The sequence below is a fragment of the Strix uralensis genome, chromosome 4 (assembly GCF_047716275.1).
Source record: "Strix uralensis isolate ZFMK-TIS-50842 chromosome 4, bStrUra1, whole genome shotgun sequence".
Taxonomy (NCBI): Eukaryota; Metazoa; Chordata; class Aves; order Strigiformes; family Strigidae; genus Strix; species Strix uralensis.
In genome coordinates this window covers 98,725,091-98,742,878 of record NC_133975.1, presented here as the reverse complement: position 1 = coordinate 98,742,878, position 17,788 = coordinate 98,725,091, and positions in this window count along the sequence as shown.

Here is a 17,788-nt window from a genome sequence, read left to right as displayed (position 1 = left end):
GTTGAAGTATTTTTAGCTGAGTTTCATGTGGTTCACCAAAGGCATATAAGACAGATGACTTGATAAGACACTGTTCTTTTTATTGTTTTTTAATATATTTTACCATCTATATTAAAGTTATAGTTAAAATTATATGTACAGCCACACACAATGAGTTCACATCAAGAGCACCACCCTGTCAAATGACTAGCTTAGCCACCCCTTTCACTCCACATCCCAAAATCCCATTTAAATCCTAATTTGAAACCTTAAGTGGAATTGAAATCTAGCATAAGCTTTAGTCTGACTCAACAGTGGCAGCAAATTTTATGCATATTGTGCCAGGTGATGCTAATAACTGTAAGGTTTTGCCCAAGGATTAAGCATGGTCTATAAAAAGATTAATTTGCTATTTAAAGTTAATATTGCTCATCTTGAACTGTCATCTAGATGGTACAAAGCTGCTCCTCACTTTCTTGAGCACTGAAAAGGGGCCTTTACGTAATGAATAATTACAGCCTCTGGCTAAGGTCACTGGAAATCTGTCCTACAGGAAACTTGTACAAATGCATGGAATTATGATATCTTTTGGAAATATTCTTTCATGTATTGGATTGGAGGGCAATAGCCATTGCTGGCTGACATCTTAGGACGTACTGCAGGGGGCTGTGATTACCCTGCATTATTAATCTACTTCTGCAGAGGTATTGCAGGCACCTTTTCTTTGCAAGGTCAAGGTAAAAATTTGATCAGTAGTATTTGGTAAGAAGGTCATAATAGCATTTCCTCAGGCCAAGTAATCTAAATCCAGTGGGCAAGTGTTACAAAATCACAGAGTGGTTGAGGTTGGCAGGGACCTCTGGAGGTCATTTGGTCCAACCCCTCTGCTCAAGCTAGGCCACCTGTAGCTGGTTACCCAGGACTATGTCCAGACGGCTTTTGAATATCTCCAAGGATGGGGATACATCCACAACCTTCCTGGGCAACCTGTGCCAGTGCTCAGCCACCTTCACAGTAAAAACGTGTTTCCTGATGTTCAGAAGGAACCTCCTGTGTTACAGTTTGTGCCCATTGCCTCTGGTCCTGTCACTGGGCACCACCCAGTCATTATCTTTTGCCATTAAATTTTACCTCATTGGTGTTTGCTTTCTATCTAGAAACAGTAAGTATGGAAAATGTTACAATACAAGTCACTTTATTATGAATTCCTTTTTGTTTCACAATCAAAGTGATTCAACTATTGAAGCAAATTTCAGATTAACATCAGGGATGAAATCCTGGCTACATTGACATTGAGGGTAATGAGACTGTTGCCAAGGCTTCAGCAGGGCTGAAAAGCTTTGTATCACCAGATCAGTCCTGCTTATCATTTTCTCAACAACATCTGACTTCGTTACAGGAATGAGGATATTGTGACCCCAGATTAAAATTTAAATGTATACAAATATTTAACGCCCTTCCAGTAGAGCAAAAGACAATCATTATTTTGTATGATTATTGTAAATAGAAGATAAAATAGATAACAGTATTTTCATTATGATAATCTGTAGGAAAAAAATTATAGGAAAATGATAGTGTATGCTACATACTGCAGCTGTTTAGGGTGAGGGAGGGGGAGACAGTGAGAAAGAAAGTTACCATTAAATAGACAGAAAGCTGGATGAATAGATGGATGGATAGTTAAATAATCATGTTGGGAATCTTGAGCAAAAATAAGGGTGGATTCCTTACCAGGTGTTGTATGAATTACTGGATGTGGTTGTGTGGCCTATGCTAGGTAGAACTCAGAGCAGGCTGGACTTAATGACTGTGCATCTATTAAACTCTGAACTTTGCACTAAAGGTTCCTGTTTACTGTTTAATCATGGATGGGTCATAACAACTAACTCTTCTGTTCATTAGTAACTCTGATGTTAAATGTAATCATTTTCTCCAGCACCTCTATACTGAAGGCAGTTCAGACTGAAGGAAATTTCTATGAAGTACAGTAATTTCTGCAGTTGCTTGCACAGCAAAGCTCTGGTTATTAAACTAAGGGAGTTAACAGAAGATGGCAACTTTTACTAAAAAAATCATATGGGAAAAATGAGGCTACTAGATAGAAGTTGATAGCTGCTAATATTAGAGCCTTACAATAGATTTAAAAAAAAAAAAAAAAAAAAAAAAAAAAAAAAAGATGTGCAAGGTTAGAACAACTAACAATGTAGCAAACACTTGCCAGCTTGTTATGTGATATCTCTGGTAGATGGAAGACCTAAATTAAAGACCTTTTTCTTAATTAGTCTGACTAGGTCACCTACATTCTATGTAGGTGCAACAGTAAAATGAATCTTTAATTTTTTACAAAATTGAGCTAATTGGGAAAGCTTCATCCTACTCAGATATACATTTGGGTAGTTAAAGAACTCATCTAGAAAATGAGAGCCTAAGGTTAATCAAGAGCTTGAACCAGCAACTCTCACACCCTACATGGGTTTAATGGATACTGTCTTACTGGTATTTGGAACTTGGTGGTCTTTTCCTCCTTGTTTTTCTTTCATTTTTGCCTTTCTTTCCGTGAAAGCCCTTGGAAAGTATTGGATTCTTCCTGTACTAACAGGGAGACTGTTAAAATCAGAAAAAATGTCTATCCAACTCTCCAACTATAGATCCAGTTAAGAATCATAGAGGCTAGAACTGGTATGTAATTTTGAGAGCTGTGCTCTGCTTGCTTAATTGTTGTCTTGCCTTTCCTTAAAAACAAAACCAGAGAGAAGGCTTTTCTTTTCAGCCTTTGTTGAACACTGGATTAATGTGTCTAGAACAGCGATGCTGAAAATTCTAACTGGATGTTCAAGATGAAAATAGCTTTAGTTAGCAAGAATTGACCTCCAAAGTGTCAGATGTGAATTGTGTGCCCTAAAATATTTCATGGCAGATATTGAAATCCAAATTTTGAAAATGTTTTGCAGTTGCATGCTTCTCTGTTTATGGCAAGGCTGCTATTGTAGGACATGTGGGGGTTAAATGGAACAAAATTTCTGTTTGAGGCCCAGTATCTGTTCAGCAACAATGTCCTTTATGCTTTGGTTAAGGTGTTCTCATTAGAAACTGCTAATTTTTCAAAGTTTCTGTTCTTGGCCATTAAAATTCACTGTGTGCTGGAATTAATTTGTTTTTGTAGCACTGATTGAATGATAATACAGCATGAATGCTTTGGATTCCAAAGTGGAAAAGAGTGGTTTTAGTTATTTGGTTTTCTTTTATTGCTAAATATATATACTGTGTTTAAAACATCTTACTCTCTCTGTTTTCATTTTATACTCCCTGTCTAGGACCTCTTCCTTTTAGGCCATTCCTCAGAGAGAACTCTACAGGCAATCTTTCTGGAAAAGCAAGAGAGTACCAAATAATCTTCCTGTATCATCAGGATATAGGAATGTATATAGTGTTTGAAATGGAGAGAGGGCTATTGAACTATAGGTTCATAAATTTACTGCTTAAAGCAGTAACCATAATGGCTTAAAAAAAACTCTCACAAGAAGATGCTCTTCATGTTTGTTCTTTTCTACAAGTATTAAAAAAAATAACGTCCTGGGTATTGTCAGATCTTTTAAACTTTGTGTTCCATCTATGAAAACTACATTAATTCGTAATGTCCTAGTATGATAGCAATTTCAATATTGAAAGTAAAAAGGCAAAATTATCAATTTGTTGCAGGACACCAGTCTCAGAAAACAAAAGTGGTCACACTTGCTGTGTCTACATTAGTGTTTCATTTTGGATAAGGAGCATATGAATGTCCCTGTAGTCTCCATTTACCATGCTTTGGCTCCCATCTGGGTGTGGTTTCTGAGTGTGTCAGCTGGCCTCTTCTAAGGTGAATGATAAAAAAGACATGCTCCCAGTGCACTCAGATTACAGAGCAGTAAATCCAAGGGATCAGGCTAGAGATAGATGATGTAAACTCACCTGATACATGTTTCATGTATATAGTGGGTCCTTGGCACAGATTGTTCTGCTACAAAGATAAATTCTTACCTGATCACTCTACTTGCTAACACAGGCACAGACCCTGAGTCCACAACCTTTCCTCTCGGTAGCCAGTAGCAGAGGTGTTCAGAGAGGATATTAAGAGAAAGGTGAACATAGCAGTGCTTCTATAACTGCTCTCCCAGCCACCAGCAGTCAATGTCCCACTGGTTTTCTACTCCTGATCCTGATCATCTCATTCATGCTCAGTACAAAAAAAGGAATTTAGGAGCTGTGATATGAAACTCAAGTTCTTGGCTGAAGTGCTTAACCTAGAAGACTGTGGAACTGAGGTGCCTAAGAGGTGATGAAAGAAGTCTCAGATGAGAGTCTCAAAAAAAATGTGCAACCAGAATGGACAAAAACCTTGAACAAGCACACTCAATCCAGCAGTGGCTGGGGCTAGGCTGAAGTCACACTGCTCAGACTTCAGCCTGAGTCTGTGGCACTTCGTTTGAGACCCACATTGCCACACCCCATCCTATAGCTAAGTATCCAGGCCTCCATTTTCAAAGAATGGGGGATATTTTTTCCTTCAAAAATGGCAAGATGGAGGAGATGCACTTAATGCAGTAGTGCAGTGGTTACAACATGCTCATGGGAGGGTGAATGTCTTGGTTTGTTTTCTTAACCTGAGACTCTAACCAAGAACTGATAGGTTAGGGAGGGAGGCTTACTCAGTAAGTCAGGGGAGATACCAGTGGGATTTATACCTAGAATCTAAAGAAACAAATGCACACCCTAGTTGCACTTAATGAATAACAACTTCTGAGCACTAAATATTCATCAGTCCTGCCCACCTACCCAGTAGATCCCCAAAATAAGATGCTTAATAACCTGTTTGTAATATATGAATAGGAAAAGTAAGTAAAGTTCTCAAATAAGGTATTTGCCCATCTGTAATGAAGGTATCTGGGACTATTATGACAATACCTTTAGACTACAGTGAAAAATAATAAAAATTAAACTGATGAATGCCTGGATATGTAAGAATGTAGAAATTAGCTGATGTTGCTTGAGAAACAGTAGATTTTCAAGCACTTATAGACTGTGTTGTAATGAAACACTGAGAAAATTCGGTGCAAAACTGTGATTTGGACACTGGATTATTAGTTATTTTTGTCAACTGGTTGTTGACTTTTTGGTCAGGAAATATTAGTTTTCTAACATAATATTATAATATTAAATACTAACAGTCTGAGGATACATGCTTTCCTGGAATATTTGTATAATATACATCCCAAGATAACTGTTAAGCACTCAGTTGAAGCATTGAGTATAGAAGCACACTTATCCTAGGCTCCCTCTATGGAAAATTGAGGCAGTAGGCACCCCAAAGGGTAATTCCATTCATCTGAGATCTGAACTGCCTTTTGGCAGTGCCTATCAGTCTTCATTGACAGTATAGAGAGCCTCGGGACAAATGTGCGTCTAAATCCGTCCACCTAACATAGGTGCTCCAGTTAAACACTGAATGTTAAGTGACATAAACCTGAGCACAGTGAATTGTGTAAATTCTCACTGATATTTAATTCAGTCCTGTCATAAACCAAGGTCATTATAATAATAAAAGTGAATTACAATCATTTTTTCATAGACACCCATATCAGATAGCCTCAAGCAGTATTACATATAATAATTAAACAGATACTACCAAAATAGCATATTCAGTTGGACAAACAAGTAATGCAATGTATGAATATTGATATTGGCATCAGAAGATTTTACATGCATATTTATTTTTAAATTAATGGAATAAGAAATACATATAAATTTTAAAATTGTTTGTTTTGTTTTTCTTTCTGGCCTTTCTGCAAAAGATTTTTTTAACCAAATTATAGAAATTGCTTCTAGCTCCCCTTCCTATTTTCTGTTACAGTTTATGTTTAACGAGATATCAGTAAACCTTCCTATATCTCAGCTTTCATTCAGTTTCTTTCTGTAGCCTGTTCTTTATTGTTGTGTGCCATAAGCCTAGATAATGGATTTAGGATTTTAACACTGGACCAGTGCTGAAAAATGCACAGTAGAGCATGTTCAGCCTTTGGGAGACAGACTGACTTAAAATAATTGATAAACTAGCTCTGCTGGGTGATCCTCATTTGAGGTACACTCACTGCTGTGTTCTCACAGAGAGGGTGGATGACTGTGAAACAAAGTACTTGAAAAATGGCTTGGATTTCCATATGACACCCAAGAACAATATGACTTCCAATAGTCAGTAATGCAGTAAGAATCTTGTAGCTTGCTTTCTGTAAAAAGTATCAATCACTTGTGATTGAAAAATGAATCTGTAAAGTTAACCTACTCTGTCAAATTTGATTTATTCAGAGGTAAACAACATTCCAAGAGGATTTAGTGAGCCTGTGTTTGGCAAAGGGGTATGTTCAGGTTGTGGCACTACATAGATTGAATGTCCAAACATTTAAAAACTCTTTTATCATTGGCCTGAATACAAAAACGACAGCCTTCATTTGGTGACCTTAGAATGTCCCTGCTATTTGTTATGGGCTTTCTGTATTTAGTTTAACCTTCCATCATGCTGGGGTTAAATAAATGACAAGTTGTTATTTTTCTGATTTTTAGATTAATATTGAGCCATTAAGCTATAAACATATTGAGCAAGATCTCAAGCCAGTGTAAATCAGCGTAGCTTCATTGTTTCCAGTGGAGCTTTGCTGAATTGCATCAGCTGAAGAGCTATCCTGTTATTTGGAACAGTGCTGTATCTTGCTTTCCTACACAGCTTCTGGCTGGAATGTTTGATCTGTAAATCACAATATTGTCACTATATTTCTTATCCTAAGCTCTTTCTGCTCCTTCAAATACATCTTTATTCTTACTTACAGCTGTTCTCCCCTTCTCCTTTCCTTCATTTCTGAGTATTTGGAAACCAAATAATAACCTTGATATATACTGATATTTATGAGGAGAAGAATTTTGGAGTGGTAAATCTAACTGTGCTCTTATAAATGTGGACCACATTTAAAAAAAAATAATCAAGGCCTGAGGTCAATTTCCCCACTATATTTACACTTGTAATTACCATAAGTGTGCATGCAAATGGGGTGACTGAATGCAAACCCAGTGAGATAGGTGTCTGTCTAAAATACACGGATGGTAATTACATGCAGAAATGTCAGGGAGCAATTGCGCACAGACCTTTAGCCTCCCTTTCAGCTGAATTTAGCCTTTGCACTATTTTCCTTCTTTTGCAGGCCACAGTACTCCCTTATGATATAACTTCTTGTCTTGAGGAAAGCAAGCAGACACACAGATTCTGTATTCTTTCATTGTTTATTTTTATTTGCAACAGGCCTGTGGTTGCTGTTACTGTCAGGAGAAAAGTAACAAAAAAATTTACATACAGATATATTTTTCACAATCTCTAGCACAATGTATTTCTGTGTTCAGTATCTCCAAGCTTGTAGGCACTGTTTCGAACTAACCTGGTGTTGTCTCAGATCACACAGAACCCATTATACTCTGATTGTATGAAAGCGTATGCCTGGCCTGCTACTCTGAAATTACAACACTCACGTGGCTTTGGCCTTACGGTTCAGAGAGTTGTGAAAGTGGGGTGTTTCCACCAGACAACTGGCAGTAGTCTGTGGCTGTGCTTCTATAAAAGCTGTTTAAAACTATTACATCTAAAAATGAAATTGCCTTTGAAAGAACAGATAAGGAAATGTGGCGATTATTGTATAAATTTCATATTTGTGTGCTTTAAGACATTAATATCAACATATAAAGAAAACAAGCAAGTTAAATTGATGTATTTCCATTTATTTTTTCTATATTTTTGCAATTATGCTACAGTATTTTTGGATAAATGATACACGTTTATGCTAAATTTAATTTTATCATCTTTATAAGCCTGTCTTAATACATAAAAGCAATTTCTCTCTCAGAGAAGCATGTTACAAATTTCTGGTTTATTGTATTCCCTCTTTCCCTTCTTAGCTTTATAACAAAACAACACCTTAGTTCCTTTTTGAATACTGTATATGTTGAATGTCCAATACAGATCTCTAAATCTAAAAGGAAATACTTATCACAACATAGCCAACATTTTTTTAGTGTAAAAGCCTTTCACAGTTAAAATGCACTGATACTGCTGCTGTAAAAATAACAATTACTTCAAGGAAACTGTTGGGCATGGCTAGAGCATGGGTGTATGGCAGAAAAAAATGCTACATAATTTTGAGTATGTTTGTATGAGCTTTAAAGAGTGCATGAATAGAAATACATGGGTGCTTATGCTTGCATGTGAAAAAATAAATAAATACATTTATAACTTTCTTACTTCTACAGTTTTTTATTCGAGTGGATCTAGTCTTGCATCTGCTCAAGCACTGTTTAGTAGGGAACATGATTCACTGTGTGTTTTACATCACCATCCAATGATGTGACAGGGCTTGCTCTGCAGACCTGCTGGAAAGCCTCCTTTTAGATGTTAATCCTGACTAGAAGCAGTTGCCAGATATCTCTGTGCCACCTCTCTGGTTCCCTGGTTAACAGATAAACTTACCCTTTTGTTTTCTCAGTGAATATACTTATTTATTTTTCATCCAGTCTAATACTCCCACTCCTGAGCTGTCTACTCAGCACCATGGTGGACAGCACTTAGTGGTTACTGTGCTCCTAACCCCCACAGACCTCTAAAACACTTCAAAGACAGCAAAACACTTTTTGAGGAGTTTCTGTATACCTGAGTTGATCTTATCATTGCCTATTGATGTGGATCCTTAAAATGCCTTTAGTCATGCAGTCAGATGCTTCCAACAAGAAGTTGCCAGGCACAGACAGAAGGTCCTGTGGGGCAGCGTGCTGCCTGGCTCTAGGAGCTGACCGTGGTTTCTTAAGAATATGCTTAGTTTGCACATTGGAACAGTGTCATGTTACAGTTTTCATATTATCTGGGGAAGAAAATACATTTGAAAAAGTCACTAATTTTTTTTTAAGTTTTTGTTTGATGGAGTGACAAAAAATATGCTTGCCATTAACATGACATATTCCCTCAGGTTTACCTGTTCAGAGTTTTCTTCATTGTTGTTTAAAAACTACTATATCTCAATGTGCTGTTTATGAAAACTGTAGGATGGGTAATAGAAAGGTATTGCAAGAAGATGGGTCCCTGAAAAGTATGTAGCTTGCGACCTGTGATACCTTTGCTGTTCAAATCCTGGGCCTTTCATATGGAAAAATAAGAACTAAGACGTATCAAAACTCAATTTCAATGTGACCTGAGCAAGGATTTGTATTGCAGTATTTCTTAAACAATTAATGGATACTGTACTAATTTATTCTGCCACTAAGTCCCTTTGCTCATTCTCTCATGTAAAATTATGCACAGAAATTCAATTATGGTACCATTTCCTTTATCAGCTTCAATGTAGGTGTCTGAGTTGAGCTGAGCCTGAACCATTCCCGGTACAACACATGCTCCACCATCACATGTGGCAATATGGCCTGCTGAAGTTGTGTCCCTGGGAGCACTAAGGAACTGACCAGCCACTCACCTTGGAAATCCTTCCACATACCCAGGAAGCTCACTTTAAGATACTTTCATGTTGTAACCTCCAGTCCCATTCAGCCACTGTTTTCCAGCCTGAAGTCAGTTTCTTGTTCTGAATATTCATTTTTTTTGTTCTTCAGTGTATAGCTTTGCATTTAGTTATGTTGATATTTTGCATGGAGGGACCCAGCATGCTATGCCATCTTGACTGCTAACCATGGCTTTCCTGATCTCTGTGTTACCTGCCAATTTTATCAGTCTTCATTGTTTATTTACTGCCATATGGCCAACGCAAATTTTAAATAGGATCAAACCCAATGCCAGTTTCACACAAGAGAAACACCCTTATTCAGTGGTAATTCTTCACTGAAAACCACCTGTGAGATCTGTCAGCTGGTCAATTCTTAGTCCACTTAACTGCATAGCATACTCTGCCTTAAACCAAGTTTACTGAACAAAGCTTATTTGGAATACTATGTATATGTCAGTGGTCTAATATCTGTTCTTCATGTTTGTGACAATTGTGAAAAATTCTCAAGCCTAGTTTCCTTTTGAAAAGAGGTGTATTTGTCTCCAATTTTCTGTATTTCTATCTGTGTCCTCTGCTAATCACTTTTGAAACCAGTTGCTGATTTCCACTGGATTTCATAGGCAGTAGATATTGGATAGGATACCAAATAAAGAAAAAAAATGCATTTGAGATCCCAAGTGAAGAAGGCTACTCTGATCATTCATACCTTAAAAGACACTGGAAAACCCATCTGGGAGAGATGTTCGTATAGGGGTCACAATGCAGTTGGGGTCTGCACTTTCTTTGATAGCAGAGTCAACACTAGAGAAATCCATAGAAAAGTGTTTTGTGGTTTCAGATGATGAATAGATTATAGGGATTTTTACCACTATTCAAAAACACAAAAATAAAGACTTTCTATAAATTATTCTTTGGAACACCCCAGAGAGAGGGTGAAACAAATGTTGATATGGGAATGTAGGGTTCTGCAGAAAAATCTTTTCAAATCAGTCTGGGAAGCACAGACAGTTTGCCCACACTTGGCCCACACTTGACAGACTTGACAGATTTTTTGGCAAAGATATGGGTGGATCCATAGACAAGGGGAGAATCTTATCTATAGCAAACATAGCCACATTCTGCTAATACAGTTTGTATCTTCTGTGGTTGAGGTTGCAAGTAGGATGCTTCTGTACTGCAGTATAAACCTGAGAGCTATAAAAGCATAAATACTAAGAAGAAACTGCAGATTTCAGAATAGGCGGAAAAGTTTGTTGTTCATAAACCAGATCAGGCAGACTAAGGGAAGAACTTCTGGGTTTATATGTGGTGTTATATCTACCTGGTTCTTTTTTACAGTGTCTTAAGGTGCTTGGGAGAATGTGTTCATTTGGATGTCTAGATTCTTTAAGTTTCTGTTTGTTTCTACAAGAACCATTTAAAATAAATATGAAATTACAAAGCAGGTTGTTGCTTACCTTAGCTTGGATCATGTGTGGGGTGTACAAAGATCCATTGCATGCTGACCTTCTTGCCATATCTGTGGCTTTCTGAATTCTCATCTGGCAACTGAACTTTCCATTAGGTAGTGTTGATTCAGAGGAGCCTTCTCATCTATCCCCTGAAGTAAGGGCAAGTACCAAGAAGTCCCAGAGACCACTTCCACATACAACCTGTTACAGGAGACAAAAAGGAAGGGGAACATACCTTTTGAAGTATCTGAACTAACCCGTGTGAATATCTATGTTGTCTACAAAATTGCTCGTTTTAGCTCTTAGTCTGTGATCTTCCTATTTGAACTGGACATAAGCTGCATACTGCAGAGTATTTTAAAATAAATTTTTAAAATTTTCGTGAAACTGCAGAAGGTTGGTTGAGCGTAAGACCAATCAGGGCCGCAGGACACAGCACTGGAGTCTCATTTCATAGTAACTTTTCCAGAGTCTATCTTTTTGTGTTTGTTGGGGTTTTTTTGGTTTTTTTTGTTTTTTTAACATATGTCTATAAATTTTGAAGGGATTATTTTCAACATTGGTTCTGCATCTTTCAGCATTATCTTACTTTTATGATAATATACTATCATGTAGCAACTAAATGGAATAAAGTGCCAGAAACTGAGGTACTAAATCTTACACCAAAGAGATGTTATTAAGAATTTTATTTTCCGCCAAGAGAGAACCTAGAAATATGTAATGGTGTTCAAATTCACTTCAGCTCATCAGAACTAACCACCCAGATGGACTCCTCCCATATTTTGGATTTTTTTCTGACATTTGAGGAAAAATGTGGATTAAGAACTGATGAATAATCTTGACTAAAGAGACCCAGTTGGCTAAAAGGGAAAGAAAACTCTTCTTCATTTCAGAGTAGAACACTGTTTCTTAGCTTCTGACTGTATCTACAAAACATTGTACAAGTCAGAAATAGAATTCAGTGTTTCAGTATAAGAAATAACCACAAACTCAGACCCAGAGTCCAGTAATCTAAAGTGCAAGTACTATACTCTTTTAATGGACTCATTGAAACAGTTTTTATGACAGTATAGATCTCTTAATTTATAGTTAACTTTATCACATAATCTATATGTGCATACACAATGAGTTCAGTGTTTCCAACCCAGTCTCTCATGGACAGTAATCTACATCACAAAGCCACCACACATAATTCACCTAAATTGGCAGTCGTTCCTCAAAAGAGTTTTGCTCAGACTTGACCTGTAGCAGCAGACAAGCTGAACTGCTTTTGCTTCAGCCCTGTTGCTCTTGTTTAAAGTGTGGTGTGCCCTGATTGAAGTTGAGGTCAGTGACAGGGCAGAGCCAGAGTAAATGCCGTTACTCCGAGCTTGTCCATTTCCCCCGTCTCAGGTTTGAGGCTGGATGTACAACCTTCCACACTGACAGACACTGTCAGTGTATAGACATTGCACATGTTCAGAAATACAAAACTTTTTTTCTAGTTATTATGTGTAACCATGAATTCTCATTCTGTGCATTGCAGTTGTAAAGCAGGAGAAGAATGGTGAGCATTACACAATGGTTGTGCTGTAGGCACTTTGTAGTTAATGGAATCAATCAATGAACAAAATTCTTGTCCTTCACTGCTCAGTCTGCACCCTATTATTCTATATATAGGAATGAGTAAAGTGCAATAACCTGCCAAATATTGACACACCAGTATGTTGTACACTCTATTAGATGGTTACTACTGGATATGCCAGGTCCTAATCTCTCTTGTTCACACTTTCTTCTTCATCTCATATTGCACAGACTGTGAACAGGCCTCCAGAGTCTCTTTGCCTGCTTCATATATCTGGTGTAGGATATGGTACTGGACAAGAGGGAATAAAAGACCGGAGGTGTACCCAGGGGCTGTGTTTCTTAGTCATGCCCTGGTCTGAAGCAGTGTTAGGAGCCACTGTCCCCATATACTCGTATGTAGAAGCCCTTCTACAATTACATGAATGGATAAGATGCACCCTTACATCCCTCACCATGTGGCTGAGGTTTGTATTTATACCTGCTAATGTGACATGGCATGTTAGAAAGTTAAAAAGCTTACTTCTGAGCTGTGGAAAACTATAGTTACGCAACTTCCAAAACACCACTGTAGAGTAACTAACTACACTGGAGTGAGAGAAAGCCTCAGGTTTCAAGAGGAGATGGAACTTAATGGGAAATGCAAAGTGGTGGGTCTGGTGCTGAGGCACAGGTTGCAGAGCCACAGCACAGAGTACAGGCTCCTGATCATGTCTAATAATGCTCTGTTTAATACAACTCTGCTTGCTTGTCATGTCACCCAGGGCAGTAATGAAACACATGTGAAGCCCTCAAACCTGCAGGCAGACCTGGAACTATAACAGTAGATGACAGAGTGCTCACCCCACCATGCTGCTTTGGGGACCTCTTCCAAATGCTAACATGTCTATCAAGGAAGCCATGCTGTAATTTAAATGTTCTTCTCTTCAGGGCTGCTCAGTAAGGGACTAGAACAGGTTTTTTAGCTGAAATTACTTCAGTAGTGAATTTTGGTGGGGAATATCAAGGAAAATGCACAGAGGAAATCATATCCATTGCAGATAACCTACAGAGTACTAAATTTATAAAGCAAACATCGTTTTTGCTGGCTACTGATTTTCACTCCTTTTTGCTCTTTTTTCTGTGGTAATACAGTAGAACAGAACATGGCCTTTAAAGGAGTCTACTTTGGTTTAGCTTCTATTTCAACAGAAATTTCTTTTATACTCTTTTTTTTTCTTTGATTTTTTTTTATACATTATAACTTTCAAAGTACAATGCTTGTGACACTGAAGTAAATAAAAAATCTCTCATTGACATCAATAGAGTCACAATTCCAGTTTTATTTAGCTTGTGGTGTTTGTCAGGTTGTAAGCTTTGTTGGTTTTTTTGCAGAATATGCAAAATGGATCAAAAGTATGATTTGTTCAAAGTAAAAATGTTGTGCAGATCTTTTTGATTGTAAAATAAATGTGCACTGACATCGTCTGACTTTTTCCTCACATAGACCACATCACCACTCTATAGAATATTTACAAAACACTCCTTGATCAATATTGTAACAATTACAGAAAATACATTGTAAATATAGTAGGGAAAGAGGCAACCAGATCATAAATTGAATGACTTTGTTTACTTGAATAGTCCCTGAGCAAATTGTAGTCCATGAGAAAAAAATCCATAATTTCAAGCCATTTTGCACAATTGACAGCCCCAGGAGAGGAAAAGATTAAGGAACAGAAAGATTCCCTACCTTGATAGTAGAGAAGACTCACTTGTTTTCCCTTTGCTTACAGTCATTAGCTTGGAGCTGCAGACTGTATTATTCAATTATTGTATATCTTTGGTAAATTACCTTGAAATGTCTTGATGTTTCAAAGCACTGTACAAACTGGATTTTGTGTTGCACAAGATAGTTGCTTATTGTTGTACTTACCAAGTTTATGTGTGGCAGGACCCAATGTGCAGTACTTAGAAAAAATTATAGACTTAGACTGACACTTAATCTCTTGAGTGCGTGGTGTAAGGTACGTGGTGCAGGTGCATTCCATATGGTCTTGCAAATAGGCATTCTGGTTTTCATTAATAGGTCTTTCTAAAAGAAATATTCTATAATTTTATTTATTCTAGTAGTGGTTTCTTGTCAAGCAGATCTATATTTTTTAATCAAACCAGGGAATATCTTTTTTAATAGAAGAAACAGGTTCGTTCCTTTCAGATGTAGTATATTCTCCAACACTTTCTATTTCCAAGTCTATAGAAACAAATCTACTTATACCCTAATAGAAAAAGAAAAAGTCTGCTTGTATAATAGAAAATGATTTTTGAACCTTCCAAATTTTGTTGCTGTTGGAATGTATATACATCATCATTACTTTTATATTTTTATTTGAACTGGCTGAATTTTAAATGCATCCGAAGTTGTAATTAAAGTCTAAAAGTTATGAAATTGTTAAATTCACTTGTACTAGGGCTGCTTATTTGCAATTTTGGGAAAATGTAAAGAATTGCAAAACACTTTATTGCTTTAAAAAGTACTTGATTTTCCTCACTTGTAAGCAGTGCAAAACAAACATGGAACAAATGTTAGTCATATGTCTTAACACACAGAAGAAGAGACCACTTAATACACAGTCAGGGACTACTGTGGTGAATACAGTATAACAGGAAACACAGAATGGGAAAGAATATCATGAATAACTGCATTTGTATGGGGAAAATGCAGGTATGAACAAACATATTTGTTGTTGGATGTTCACTGTTCATAACTTGCTAGTCTTACATCCAAAACATTTGAGTCATCAAAAGGAGCTGCAGAAAAAGGTGACCTGGATGACCAGTCATACTGAAGAGTACACTGCAAAGAGTAAAAATTAATATATTGCAAATAATCTGTAACCGGATATTCATTTAAATTAAAAAATAACTACAGATGAGAAAGTGGGTAACAGAAACTAAGTTCTTCTTTAGGACTAGTATAAAGGTCCGTGTTGCACTGATTATAAACAGTGAATAGTTCAACCCAAGTCTCATTTTTACACCCATTTAATGCTTTCTAGTCCAGACAATTTCATAAGGTAACTATGTCATGTGATGAGTGGCAAGATGTGTTATCTCGTAGTATTTCTGTAGCAATGAGCAGACAAAGGCAGCGTTCTTACTAGCTAGTTGGGATTTTTGAACATTATACCTTCTTGGAGAAGCTTGGTGGCTACAATGTTATGACCTCAACTTTGAAAAACAAATAACAGGTGTAAATTTATTCCTGATGTTGGGCAATTCATGGAGGTTCCCTCCATGCTGGAAGCATCATTGCTTTCAGTTGAGAGAAAGAGACAGATGGAGTCTCCGCAGTGATGGCTAGCTGCTAGAGGAAACACAGCACATGTGTGCATGTAAATTAGATGCTCAAAGTGGGGTCTGATGAATCTAGGACAAAATCCCCATAGAATTTAAACATTCTGGAAGAACTGTTTGCACCTGGTAGGCTTTCTTAAAGTCAAACTCAAGTTGCACAAATCAGATGTACTGATCTCAGAAGGGATACACAAGTTTATAGCAGCTGAGAATCTGGCCATTTTTATGATAAAAATGGAATTAGATTAAGTTCATTGTTCTAAATGTCACTTTTACAATAAAAAAAAGAATTTGAGAGTGACTGCATGACAAAACCTGCTATAAAAGGATAACAAGAGGTAAAAGACAAAGTCTAAATAAGTCCATATACCACAATACTAGAGAATAAACAGCAATGGTAACGTACTAGAAGAGAGAGAAAAATCTATATTGGACACCTTTTCTGCTTGGGAAAGATTTATTTAATTTAATAGGGATTAAACCCATTAGGTTTCTATGTAATCTGTGTAGGGTTCTTTAAAATTATCGTAGGGGAAAAAACCACCTTTACACAAAGCACATTGCCACTCATCAGTGCGGTAGCCTTGCTTTGCTTGCATGTTGCTTCTCTTCCCCCACTCTTAACAGTACATTCACAGAAGTGGTAGGAGAACTTGTTTCAGTACAGACAGGCTTCTTCAGCTAGCTTTAATCTCACTAGATTGGCTGACGTTACCTAGAGAAGCAGTGACAGCACTTCATTTCACAGGTGTCATGGTTTAACCCCAACTGGCAACTAAGTACCGTGCAGTTGCTCGCTCACTCCTCCCCCCACCCCCAGTGGGATGGGGAGGAGAATCAGAAGGAAAAAAAACCCCAAAAACTCATGGACTGAGATAAGAACAGTTTAATGATGAAAATAAAATATAATGATGATAATAATAATTGTAATGAAAAGGAAGATAACAAAAAGAGAGAGAGAGAGAAATAAAACCCAAGAAAGACAAGTGATGCCCAATGCAATTGCTCACCACCCACTGACCGATGCCCAGCCAGTCCCCAAGCAGCCATTGGCCCCTCCTGGCCAACTGCCCCCCATTTATATACTGGTCGTGACGTTCTATGGTATGGAATATCCCTTTGGTTAGTTCCGTCAGCTCTCCTGGCCATGCTCCCTCCCAGCTTCTTGAGCACCTGCTCGCTGGCAGAGCACAGGAAACCGAGAAATCCTTGACTTAAGATAAGCACTACTTAGCAAAACTAAAGCATCAGTGTGTCATCAACATTATTCTCATACGAAATCCAAAATACAGCACTAGGAAGAAAATGAACTCTGCCCCATGTGAAACCATGACAACAAGGTAACCACCTAAATAAATATGTTGCATTTTTGGTATGCCAGAATGTTCCCCATGACTCCTGCACCTCTTGATTGTCACTTTTTTTTTTCTTTTTAATGAAGAGCATCCTTTCTCCTAACTGCTATCCTCAACACCTACTAGTTGTGTTATTGTTTATTGTTACACTGTCTTGCATCATCCCTGGGAACCTGTGAATAGTGACAGAATAAAATAATTATAATGATATTTACCATTATACTTTCTCTCACTCTTCCCTTCCTTAAAACTACTGTTAATGAAACCTAAAATAAGATTCCACGCTGTTGTGGCAAACTGAGAAAATTGCCATATTAGGTTGCTGGGTGGTAGTGAAAGATGTTTTGTATCTGGCTATTTATTACAACAGACCCCAAACAATAGCTTAACAATATTTGCACGTTGTTAAGAGAAAACGGGGAAACCTAGTAAGGGGGATATTATTTTCTGTTATTTGTATTTATTAGTTCCATATCGTTTCAATCATTCTTGGGAAGGTGATGAGTTAAGATTAGTGAACTATTAAGCACCAGTGTACAAAAAG